The sequence below is a fragment of the Salmo salar genome, chromosome ssa07 (assembly GCF_905237065.1).
Source record: "Salmo salar chromosome ssa07, Ssal_v3.1, whole genome shotgun sequence".
In the NCBI taxonomy this organism is placed as follows: domain Eukaryota; kingdom Metazoa; phylum Chordata; class Actinopteri; order Salmoniformes; family Salmonidae; genus Salmo; species Salmo salar.
In genome coordinates this window covers 57716884-57729842 of record NC_059448.1, presented here as the reverse complement: position 1 = coordinate 57729842, position 12959 = coordinate 57716884, and the positions used below count along the sequence as shown (strand labels likewise).

The window sequence follows — 12959 nt, the reverse complement described above, 5'->3', positions numbered from 1 at the left end:
TATGAATCAAGGCGATGACAGAATTGTGACAGAGAGTCTTTGAAGTGTTCAGCGGAATTTGACGAGGGAATAACAGAACGACCAGGAACGAGTAGATAAAACATCTCTCTCTCTCTCTTTCTCAACCCCCCCCCCTCTCTCCCTCTCTCTCTTTTCTTCTCTCCATCCTTTTCTGGCCTGGTTAATAGGGCAGCCCCGCAGATCAAAATAACCTCTCTAGGGGGTGTAGGACGCTACCGTCCCACATGACCAACATCCAGTGAAATTGCAGAGCGCCAAATTCAAAAACAGAAATACTCATTATAAGAATTCCTGAAACATACAGGTGTTATACATCGGTTTAAAGATAAACTTCTTGTTAATCCAACCACGGTGTCAGATTTCAAAAAGGCTTCACGGCGAAAGCAAACCATGCGATTATCTGAGAACAGCGCCCAGCAGACAAATCATTACAAACAGTTAGCAGCCAAGAAGAGGAGTAACACAAGTCAGAAATAGCGATAAAATGTATCACTTACCTTTGATGATCTTCATATGGTTGCACTCCCAAGACTCCATGTTACACAATAAATGTTCGCTTTGTTCGATAACGTCCCTCTTTATATCCAAAAACCTCCGTTTTGTTTGTGCGTTTTGTTCAGTAATCCATTGGAACAAAGCGCGGTCATAGCATGCAGACGAAAAATCTAAAAGTACCATAAAAGTTTGTAGAAACATGTCAAACGATGTTTATAATCTCTCCTCGGGTTGTTTTTGTCATAAATAATCGATCATATTTCAGCCAGACAATATCTTTGTGAATAGAAAAGGAGAAACAAGAAAGGTGCGCTCCCGGTCACACGCTGGACTCATGTCTGGAAATTTCCACTGTCCACTCATTGAAAGTGGTGTTCCTCCCTTATTTTTCAGAGTAAAAGCCTCAAACAATGCCTAAAGACTGGCCACATGTAGTGGAAGCCTTAGGGATCATGAACTGCGTCATAAGTCTTTGTATGGTAGAAAGCTTTCAATGGAAAAACAGGCATTTCAAAATAAAGGCACTTCTAGGATGGATTTTCCTCAGGTTTTCGCCTGCCATATCAGTTCTGTTATACTCACAGACATTATTTTAACAGTTTTGGAAACTTTAGAGTGTTTTCTATCCAAATCTGCCAATATGCATATCCTAGCTTCTGGACCTGAGTAGCAGGCAGTTTACTTAGCTTTTCATCCAAAATTCCGAATGCTGCCCCCTACCCTAGTGAGGATAACATTATCTCTGATTAATCAATCAATGGCCTGGTGGCCTCCTCTCGTCCTTTAGATTGATCTCTCTGGCTGTGTGTTGCAGGGGGATATCTGTGTGATGCAGGGGGATATCTGTGTGATGCAGGGGGATATCTGTGTGATGCAGGGGGATATCTGTGTGTTGCAGGGGGATATCTGTGTGACGCAGGGGGATATCTGTGTGATGCAGGGCGATATCTGTGTGTGATGCAGGGTGATATCTGTGTGATGCAGGGGGATATCTGTGTGAGATATCTGTGTGATGCAGGGGGATATCTGTGTGATGCAGGGGGATATCTGTCTGATGCAGGGTATATCTGTCTGATGCAGGGTATATCTGTGTGATGCAGGGTATATCTGGGTGATGCAGGGTATATCTGTGTGATGCAGGGGGATATCTGTGTTATGCACGGTGATATCTGTGTGATGCAGGGTGATATCTGTGTGATGAAGGGGGATATCTGTGTGTTGCAGGGGGATATCTGTGTGATGCAGGGGATATCTGTGTGTTGCAGGGTGATATCTGTGTGATGAAGGGGGATATCTGTGTGTTGCAGGGGGATATCTGTGTGATGCAGGGGATATCTGTGTGTTGCAGGGGGATATCTGTGTGATGCAGGGTGATATCTGTGTGATGAAGGGTGATATCTGTGTGATGCAGGGGGATATCTGTGTGATGCAGGGGGATATCTGTGTGATGCAGGGTGATATCTGTGTGATGCAGGGGGATATCTGTGTGATGCAGGGGGATATCTGTGTGATGCAGGGTGATATCTGTGTGATGCAGCGGGGTATCTGTGTGATGCAGGGGGATATCTGTGTGATGCAGGGGGATATCTGTGTGAGATATCTGTGTGATGCAGGGGGATATCTGTGTGATGCAGGGTGATATCTGTGTGATGCAGGGTGATATCTGTGTGATGCAGCGGGGTATCTGTGTGATGCAGGGGGATATCTGTGTGATGCAGGGTGATATCTGTGTGATGCAGGGGGTTATCTGTGTGATACAGGGGTTATCTGTGTGATGCAGGGGGATATCTGTGTGATGCAGGGGGTTATCTGTGTGATGCAGGGGGGTATCTGTGTGATACAGGGGTTATCTGTGTGATGCAGGGGGATATCTGTGTGATGCAGGGGGATATCTGTGTGATGCAGGGGGATATCTGTGTGATGCAGGGGGTTATCTGTGTGGAGGTCAGTAGAAGAGCACTAGAGGCTTCGCAGCATGTGAAATGTTTTCCTGATTTGTCACACTGCTCTGCGCTGCTCAGACTAATAAAAAGCAGAACAAATACACTGGCCTCATTGATTTCTTTCTTTCATTTCTTTCTCATTGATTTCTTTCTCCCTTTTTATTTAAAACATTATATCCTGTTCAAAGGTTGTCCATTTACAAATAGAGTTCACACATTTTCACCGTTCACCACCGGTGTCGTTGATGATTGAAGTGTGTTAGTTGGTTATTAGGTGGGTTCACCAGGCAGCCTTATTAACATGGAATACAGTAAGCTACATTTACATGATGAAAAACAGTAAGCTACATTAACATCATGGAATACAGTAAGCTACATGTACATGATGGAATACAGCAAACTACATTTACATCATGGAATACAGTAAGCTACATGTACATGATGGAATACAGTAAGCTACATTAACATGATGGAATACAGTAAACTACATTTACATGATGGAATACAGTAAGCTACATTTACATCATGGAATACAGTAAGCTACATTTACATCATGGAATACAGCAAACTACATTTACATCATGGAATACAGTAAGCTACATTTACATGATGGAATACAGCAAACTACATTTACATGATGGAATACAGTAAACTACATTTACATGATGGAATACAGCAAACTACATTTACATCATGGAATACAGCAAACTACATTTACATGATGGAATACAGCAAACTACATTTACATCATGGAATACAGTAAGCTACATTTACATGATGGAATACAGCAAACTACATTTACATGATGGAATACAGTAAGCTACATGTACATGATGGAATACAGTAAGCTACATTTACATGATGGAATACAGCAAACTACATTTACATGATGGAATACAGTAAGCTACATGTACATGATGGAATACAGTAAGCTACATTTACATGATGGAATACAGTAAGCTATATTTAGATGATGGAATACAGTAAGCTATATTTAGATGATGGCGTATTGGGAAAAGTACAAATGGGACAGCAAGGCATCACTGATGGTCACAGTACAACACAGAGAAACTTCAACACTCTTCAAAAAAAATTATATATACACTACCGGTCAAAAGATTTAGAACATCTACTCATTCCAGGGTTTTTCTTTGTTTTTACTATTTTCTACATTGTAGAATAATAGTGAAGACATCAAAGCTATGAAATAACACATACGGAATCATGTAGTAAGCAAAAAAGTGTTTAAAAAAAATCTAAATATATTTTATATTTGAGATTCTTCAAATAGCCACCCTTTGCCTTGATGACAACTTTGCACACCCTTGGCATTCTCTCAACTAGCTTCATGAGGTAGTCACCTGGAATGCATTTCAATTAACAGGTGTGCCTTCTTAAAAGTTCATTTGTGGATTTGTTTTCCTTCTTAATGCGTTTCAGCCAATCAGTTGTGTTGTGACAAGGTAGGGGTGGTATGCAGAAGATGGCCCTACTTGGTAAAAGACCAAGTCCATATTATGACAAGTCCATCATTACTTTAAGACATGAAGGTCAGTCAATACAGAAAATATCAAGAACTTTGAATGTTTCTTCAAGTGCAGTAGCAAAAACCATCAAGCTCTATGATGAAACTGGCTCTCATGAGGACAGCCAAAGGAAAGGAAGACCCAGAGTTACCCTTGCTGCAGAGGATAAGTTCATTAGTTACCAGCCTCAGAAATTGCAGCCCAAATAAATGCTTCACAGAGTTCAAGTAACAGAGTAACATCTCAACATCAACTGTTCAGAGGAGACTGTGTGAATCAGGCCTTCATGGTCGAATTGCTGCAGAGAAACCACTACTAAAGGACACCAATAATAAGAAGAGACTTGCTTGGGCCAAGAAACACGAGCAATGAACATTAGACAGGTGAAAATGTGTCCTTTGGTCTGGAGTCCAAATTTGTGATTTTTGGTTCCAGCCGCCGTGTCTTTGTGAGACGCGGTGTGGGTAAACAGATGATCTCTGCATGTGTACTGTATTTCCCACCGTGAAGCATGGAGGAGGTGTTATGCTGTGGGGGTGCTTTGCTGGTGATACTGTCTGTGATTTATTTAGAATTCAAGGCACATTTAACCAGCATGGCTACAAAAGCATTCTGCAGTAATACGCCATCCCATCTGGTTAGGGCTTAGCAGGATGATCATCTGTTTTTCAACTGGACAATGACCCAACACACCTCCAGGCTGTGTAAGGGCTATTTTACCAAGAAGGAGAGTGATGGAGTGCTGCATCAGATGACCTGGCCTCCACAATCCCCCGACCTCAAACAAATTGAGATGGTTTGGGATGAGTCGGACCGTAGAGTGAAGGAAAAGCAGCCAACAAGTGCTCAGCATATGTGGGAACTCCTTCAGGACTGTTGGAAAGGCATTCCAGTTGCAGCTGGTTAATAGAATGCCAAGAGTGTGCAAAGCTGTCATCAAGGCAAAGGGTGGCTATTTGAAGAATCTAAAAAATAAAATCTATTTTGATTTGTTTTGTTTAACACATTTTTGGTTACTACATGATTCCATACGTGTTATTTCATAGTTTTGATGTCTTCACTATTATTCTACAATGTAGAAAATAGTAAAAATAAAGAAAAACCCTGGAATGAGTAGGTGTTCTAAAACTTTTGACCGGTAGTGTAAATATATTGTCAAATACGCTAGATAGGTGCAGTAAAATGTGTTGTTTTACAGGGTCAGTCATAGTGGTATGATAGGTGTTGTTGTACAGGGTCAGCCATAGTAGTATGATAGGTGTTGTTTTGCAGGGTCAGCCATAGTAGTATGATAGGTGTTGTTTTACAGGGTCAGCCATAGTAGTATGATAGGTGTTGTTTTACAGGGTCAGCCATAGTAGTATGATAGGTGTTGTTTTACAGGGTCAGCCATAGTAGTATGATAGGTGTTGTTTTTCAGGGTCAGCCATAGTAGTATGATAGGTGTTGTTTTACAGGGTCAGTCATAGTAGTATGATTGGTGCAGTGAAATGTGTTGTTTTACAGGGTCAGTCATAGTGGTATGATAGGTGCAGTGAAATGTGTTGTTTTACAGGGTCAGACTTAGTAGTACAGCACCCCTAGAGCAAATGAGGGTTAAGTGCCTTGCTCAAGGGCACATCGACATCATTTTTACCTCGTCAGCTCGGGTATTCAAATCAGTGACCTTTCAGTTACCAGCCCAATGCTCTAACCGCTAGGCTACCTGCATTCCCTGTCCTCCATCTTGATCTTCCTGTGTATCTATGACTCTTTAGAACATGGAAGGAACATGGTGGTTACCAAAACAACAGAGAACACTATTGAAGTGCACCATGATTTCTGTTCAAAGAAAACTCTGCGTCTCTTCTCGCCCCTCTTGCTGGCAATCCTATTGTTTTTAGATGTGACCCCCTTCTCCCGACTTCTCTAACGTTAATGCAAATTAGTTTAATTTCACACGACAAGGAAAAGTAAACTTTCTTTCCAGAGTTGTGTGTCTGGTTCCCTGTGGGGTACAGAGAGCTACAGAAACTCTGCTCCAATTCTGTCATTGTCAAAGTTTGACATAAAGTGATTCTTCAGTCGCCCTTTGTTGAGTGATACAGCTAGCGTACCAGGGTCCCAATTCCTCCCCGTTAATTTTTTAAAGGAGAAAATGTAAGACGTCTATTCCTTAAAGGACTGCGTTGGGGATGCTTATGCCTAACTATTGTAATGTTCCTGCTGTGATGTCTCTTGTTTGGTTTCTTTTATGTCTCCTTATCCGCAGGGGGGCCGCTACCTTTGGCACTGTACCGTCAAAACCAATGGCAGCTCTGAAATCATTTCAATAGCCTCTAAGACGAGCCAAGAGAATTCAGATTCTTCACAGAAGTATTGTAGTATTGTAGTATGGCTGCTACTGGGGTGAGCTTCTACTGCTACTACTACTGCTACTGCTACTGCTGCTATTACTACTACTGCTACTACTACCACTGCTACTACTACTACTGCTACTACTACTACTGCTGCTATTACTACTACTGCTACTACTACCACTGCTACTTCTACTACTGCTACTACTACTACTACTACTACTGCTACTGCTGCTATTACTACTACTGCTACTACCACCACTGCTACTACTACTACTGCTACTACTACTACCACTGCTGCTACTACTACTACTGCTACTACCACCACTGCTGCTACCACTGCTACTGCTACTACTACTACTACTACTACTGCTACTGCTACTGCTGCTACCACTACCACTGCTACTGCTACTGCTGCTACCACTACCACTGCTACTACTACTACCACTACTACTACCACCACCGCTACTACTACTGCTACTGGGGTGAGCTTCACTGCTACTACTACTACTACTGCTACTGCTGCTGCTACTACTACTACTACTACTACTACTACTACTACTACTACTACTACCACCACTGCTGCTACTACTGCTACTACTGCTACTGGGGCGAGCCGCTACTACTACTAACTACTACTATTGGGGTGAGCTGATACTGCTACTACTGCTACTACTGCTACTACTACTACTACCACTGCTACTACTACTGCTGCCATTACCACTACTGCTACTACCACCACCGCTACCACTACTACTGCTACTACTACTACTACCACTGCTACTGCTGCTATTACTACTACTGCTACTACCACCACCGCTACTACTACCACTGCTACTACTACTACCACTGCTGCCATTACCACTACTGCTACTACCACCACCGCTACTACTACCACTGCTACTGCTACTACCACTACTACCACTGCTACTGCTACTGCTGCTGCTACTACCACTGCTACTGCTACTGCTGCTACCACCACTGCTGCTACTACTACTACTACCACTACTACCACCACTGCTACTACTACCACTGCTACTGGGGTGAGCTTCTACTGCTACTACTACTACTACTACTACTGCTACTGCTGCTACTACTACTACTACTACTACTACTACTACTACTACTACTACCACCACTGCTACTACTACTGCTACTACTGCTACTGGGGCGAGCCGCTACTACTACTAACTACTACTATTGGGGTGAGCTGATACTGCTACTACTGCTACTACTGCTACTACTACTACTACTACTACTACTGCTACTGCTAATACTACTAAACTTCTACTACTGCTACTACTACTGCTACTACTGCTTCCACTGCTAATGCTACTACTACTGCTACTGCTACTGCTACTACTGCTGCTACTACTACTACTACTACTACTACAGCTACTGCTGCTACTACTACAGCTACTGCTAATGCTACTACAACTGCTACTGCTACTACTACTAATACTAGTGTAACCGATGTGAAATGGCTAGTTAGTTAGCGGTGGTGCGTGCTAATAGCGTTTCAATCGGTGACATCACTCGCTCTGAGACTTGAAGTAGGGTTTCCCCTTGCGTTGCAAGGGCCGTGGCTTTTGTGGCGCGATGGGTAACGATGCTTCGTTGGTGTCAGTTGTTGATGTGTGCAAGGGTCCCTGGTTCGAGCCCGGGTTGGGGTGAAGAGAGGGACGGAACCTACACTGTTACATTGGTGCCGTGACCCGGATCATTGGTTGCTGCGGAAAAGGAGGAGGTCAAAAGGGGGGTGAGTGTAACCGATGTGAAATGGCTAGTTAGTTAGTGGTGGTGCGCGCTAATAGTGTTTCAATCAGTGACGTCACTCGCTCTGAGACTTGAAGTAGGGTTTCCCCTTGCGTTGCAAGGGCCGTGGCTTTTGTGGCTCGATGGGTAACGATGCTTCGTGGGGTGTCAGTTGTTGATGTGTGCAAGGGTCCCTGGTTCGAGCCCAGGTTGGGGCGAAGAGAGGGACGGAACCTACACTGTTACATTGAAAAGCCGCGGCCCTTGCTACTGCTACTGCTACTACTACTGCTACTGCTACTACTACTACTACTACTACTACAACTGCTACTGCTACCACTACTGCTATTGCTAATGCTACTGCTAATGCTACTACTACTGCTACTATTGCTACTACTACTGCCACTACTACTGCTACTGCTAATGCTAATACTACTACTACTGCTACTGTTGCTACTACTACTCCCACTACTACTGCTACTGCTAATGCTAATGCTACTGCTAAGGCTACTACTACTGCTACTATTGCTACTACTACTGCAACTGGGACGCGCTGCTACTACCACAAATCAAAATCAAATCAAATCAAATTGTATTTGACACATGCGCTGAATACAACAGGTGTAGACCTTACCGTGACATGCTTACTTACAAGCCCTTAACCAACAATGCAGTTTTAGAAAATACCAACAACAAAAAAGTAAGAGATAAGAAAAACAAATAATTAAAGAGCAGCCCTAAATAACAATAGTGGGGCTATATACAGGTACCAGTACAGAGTCAATGTGTCATTGTGCGGGGTCACCGGTGTCGAGGTAATTGAGGTAATGTACATGTAGGTAGAATTATTAAAGTGGCTATGCATAAATAATAACAGAGTAGCAGCAGCGTAGGGTGGGGGGGTAGCCATTTGATTAGCTGTTCAGGAGTCTTATGGCTTGGGGGTAGAAGCTGTTTAGAAGCCTCTTGGACCTAGACTTGGCGCTCTGGTATCACTTGCCATGTGGTAGCAGAGAGAACAGTCTATGACTAGGGTGGCTGGAGTCTTTGACAATTTTTAGGGCCTTCCTCTGACACCCCTTGGTATAGAGATCCAGGATGGCAGGAAGCTTGGCCCCGGTGATGTACTGGGCCATACGCACTACCCTCTGTAGTGCCTTGTGGTCAGAGGCCGAGCAGTTGCCATACCAGGCAGTGATCCAACCCGTCAGGATGCTCTTGATGGTGCAGCTGTAAAACTTTTTGAGGATCTGAGGACCCATGCCGAATCTTTTCAGTCACCTGAGGGGGAATAGGTTTTGTGGTGCCCTCTTCACAGCTGTCTTGGTGTTCTTGGACCATTTTAGTTTGTTGGTGATGTGGACGCCAAGGAACTTGAAGCTCTCTACCTGCTCCACTACAGCCCCGTCGATGAGAATGTGGGCGTGCTCAGTCCTCCTTTTACTGTAGTCCACAATCATCTCCTTTGTCTTGATCACCTTGAGGGAGACGTTGTTGTCCTTGCACCACACGGTCAGGTCTCTCACCTCATCCCTATAGGCTGTCTCATCCTTGTCAGTGATCAGGACTACCACTGTTGTGTAATCAGCAAACTTAATGATGGTGTTGGAGTCGTGCCTGGCCGTGCAGTCATGAGTGAACATGGAGTACAGGAGGGGACTGAGCACGCACCCCTGAGGGGCCCCCGTGTTGAGGATCAGCGTGGCGGATGTGGTGTTACCTACCCTTACCACCTGGGGCGGCCCATCAGGAAGTCCAGGATCCAGTTGCAGAGGGAGGTGTTTAGTCCCAGGGTCCTTAGTTTAGGGATGATCTTTGAGGGCACTATGGTGTTGAACGCTGAGCTGTAGTCAATGAATAGCGTTCTCACATAGGTGTTCCTTTTGTCCAGGTGGGAAAGGGCAGTGTGGAGTGCAATAGAGATTGCATAATCTGTGGATCTGTTGGTGCGATATGCAAATTGGACTGGGTTTAGGGTTTCTGGGATTATGGTGTTGATGTGAGTCATGACCAGCCTTTCAAAGCATTTCATGGCTACAGAAGTGAGTGCTGCAGGTCGGTAGTCGTTTAGGCAGGTTACCTTAGTGTTCTTCGGCACAGGTACTATGGTAGTCTGCTTGAAAAATGTTTGTATTATAGACTCAGACAGGGAGAGGTTGAAAATGTCTGTGAAGACACTTACCAGTTGGTCAGCACATGCTCGGAGTACACGTCCTGGTAATCCGTATGGCCCAGCGGCCTTGGGAATGTTGACATGTTTAAAGTTCTTACTCACATCGGCTGTGGAGAGTGTACTACTACTACTACTATACTACTACTGCTACTACTTCTACTACTACTACTACTGCTACTGCTACTACTTCTACTACTACTACTACTGCTACTGCTACTACTACTGCTACTTCTACTTCTACCACTACTACCACTACTACTACTAAAATACTGCACATTTTGTATTTTATTTTTAATTTATTTCACCTTTATTTAACCAGGGAGGCCAGTTGAGAACTAGTTCTCATTTACAACTGGAACCTGGCCAAGATAAAGCAAAGCAGTGGGACAAAAACAACAACACAGAGTTACACGTGGAATAAACAAATGTTCAGTCAACAACACAATAGAAAATCTGTATACAGTGTGTGCAAATGGAGTAAGGAGGTAAGGCAATAAATAGGCCATCGTGGCGAAGTAATTACAATTTAGCAATTAACACTGCAGTGATAGACGTGCAGATGAGGATGTGCAAGTATAAATACTGGTATAAATACTGGTGTGCAAAAGAGCAGAACTTTTTAAAATAAAAAATTAAATATGGGAATGAGGTAGGTAGTTAGTTGGATGGGCTATTTACAGATGGGCTGTGTACAGCTGCAGCAATCGGTAAGCTGCTCTGACAGCCGATGCTTGAAGTTAGTGAGGGAAATGTAAGTCTCCAATTTCAGTGGTTTTTGCAATTCGTTCAAGTCATTGGCAGCCGAGACCTGGAAGGAAAGGCGGCCAAAGGAGGTTTTGGCTTTGGGGATGACTAGTGAAATATACCTGCTGGAGTGCCTGCTACAGGTGGGTGTTGCTATGGTGGCCAGTGAGCTGAGATAAGGCGGAGCTTTACATAGCAAAGATTTATAGATGACCTGGAGCCAGTGGGTTTAGCGATGAATATGTAGCGAGGACCAGCCAACAGGTCACAATGGTGGGTAGCATATGGGGCTTTGGTGACAAAATGGACGGCACTGTGATAGACTGCATCTAATTTGCTGAGTAGAGTGTTGGATGCTACTTTGTAAATGACATCGCCGAAGTCAAGGATCGGTGAAATAGGAAGCCGATTCTAAATGTAACTTCGGATTGGAGATGCTTAATGTGAGTCTGGAAGGAGAGTTTACAGTCTAGCCAGACACCTAGGTATTTATAGTTGTCCACATATTCTAAGTCAGAACCGTCCAGAGTAGTGATGCTAGGCAGGCAGGCGGGTGCGGGGAGCGATCGGTTGAAGTTTTACTAGCGTTTAAGAGCAGTTGGAGACCACAGAAGGAGTGTTGTATGGTGTTGAAGCTCATTTGGAGGTTTGTTAACACAGTGTCCAAAGAAGGGCCACATGTATACAGAATGGTGTCGTTTGCGTAGAGGTGGATCAAAGAATCACCAGCAGCAAGAGCGACATCATTGATGTATACAGAAAAGAGAGTCGGCCCGAGAATTGAACCCTGTGGCACCCCCATAGAGACAGCCAGATGTCTGGACAACAGGCCCTCCGATTTGACACACTGAACTCTATATGAGAAGTAGTTAGTGAATCAGGCGAGGCAGTCATTAGAGAAACCAAGGCTGTTGAGTCTGCCGATAAGAATACGGTGATTGATAGAGTCAAAAGCCTTGGCCAGGTCGATGAAGACGGCTGCACAGTACTGTTTTTTATCGATGGTAGTTATTGTTTAGGACCTTGAGCGTTGCTGAGGTGCACCCGTGACCAGCTCGGAAACCGGATTGCATAGCGGAGAAGGTACGGTGGGATTCTAGATGGTCGATGATCTGTTTATTCACTTGGCTTTCGAAGACTTTAGAAAGGCAGGGCAGGATGGATATTGATCTGTAACAGTTTGGGTCTAGAGTGTCTCTCCCTCTGAAGAGGGGCATGACCGCAGCCACTTTCCAATCTTTAGGAATCTCAGACGTTACGAAAGAGAGGTTGAACAGACTAGTAATAGGGGTTGTGACAATGGGGGCGGATCATTTTAGAAAGAGAGGGTCCAGATTGTCTAGCCCAGCTGATTTGTAGGGATCCAGATTCTGCGGCTCTTTCAGGACATCAGCTGTCTGGATTTGGGTGAAGGAGAAGCGGGGGGGGGGGGGGGGGCTTGAACCAGTAGCTGCGGGGGTGCAGAGCTGTTGGCCGGGGTTGGGGTAGCCAGGTGGAAAGCGTGGCTGACCGTAGAGAAATGCTTATTGAAATTCTCGATTACCGTGGATTTATCGGTGGTGACAGGGTTTCCTAGCCTCAGTGCAGTAGGCAGCTGAGAGGAGGTGCTCTTATTCTCCATGGTCTTTACAGTGTCCCAAAACTTTTTGGAGTTAGTGCTGCAGGATGCAAATTTCTGTTTGAAAAAGCTAGCCTTTGCTTTCCTAACTGACTGTGTATATTGGTTCCTGACTTCCCTGAAAAGTTGCATATCGCGGGGACTATTCGAAGCTAGTGCAGTATGTATGCCACAGGGTGTTTTTGTGCTGGTCAAGGGCAGTCAAGTCTGGAGACACCCCCGACGCCAGGCCTCTCTGCTCTCAGCACTAATTTTTGAAAAGGGCATGCTTATTTAAGATGGTGAGGAAGGCACTTTTGAAGAACAACCAGGCATCCTCTACTGACGGGATGAGGTCAATATCCTTCC

The 12959-nt window shown here is 44.4% G+C and overlaps 1 pseudogene; it reads right to left on the bottom strand.

The window, feature by feature from the left end:
- Positions 1 to 2321: 2321 nt before the first annotated feature.
- LOC123743833 (AF4/FMR2 family member lilli-like) overlaps positions 2322 to 12959 on the bottom strand; it is a 21029-nt pseudogene continuing 10391 nt past the window's right edge.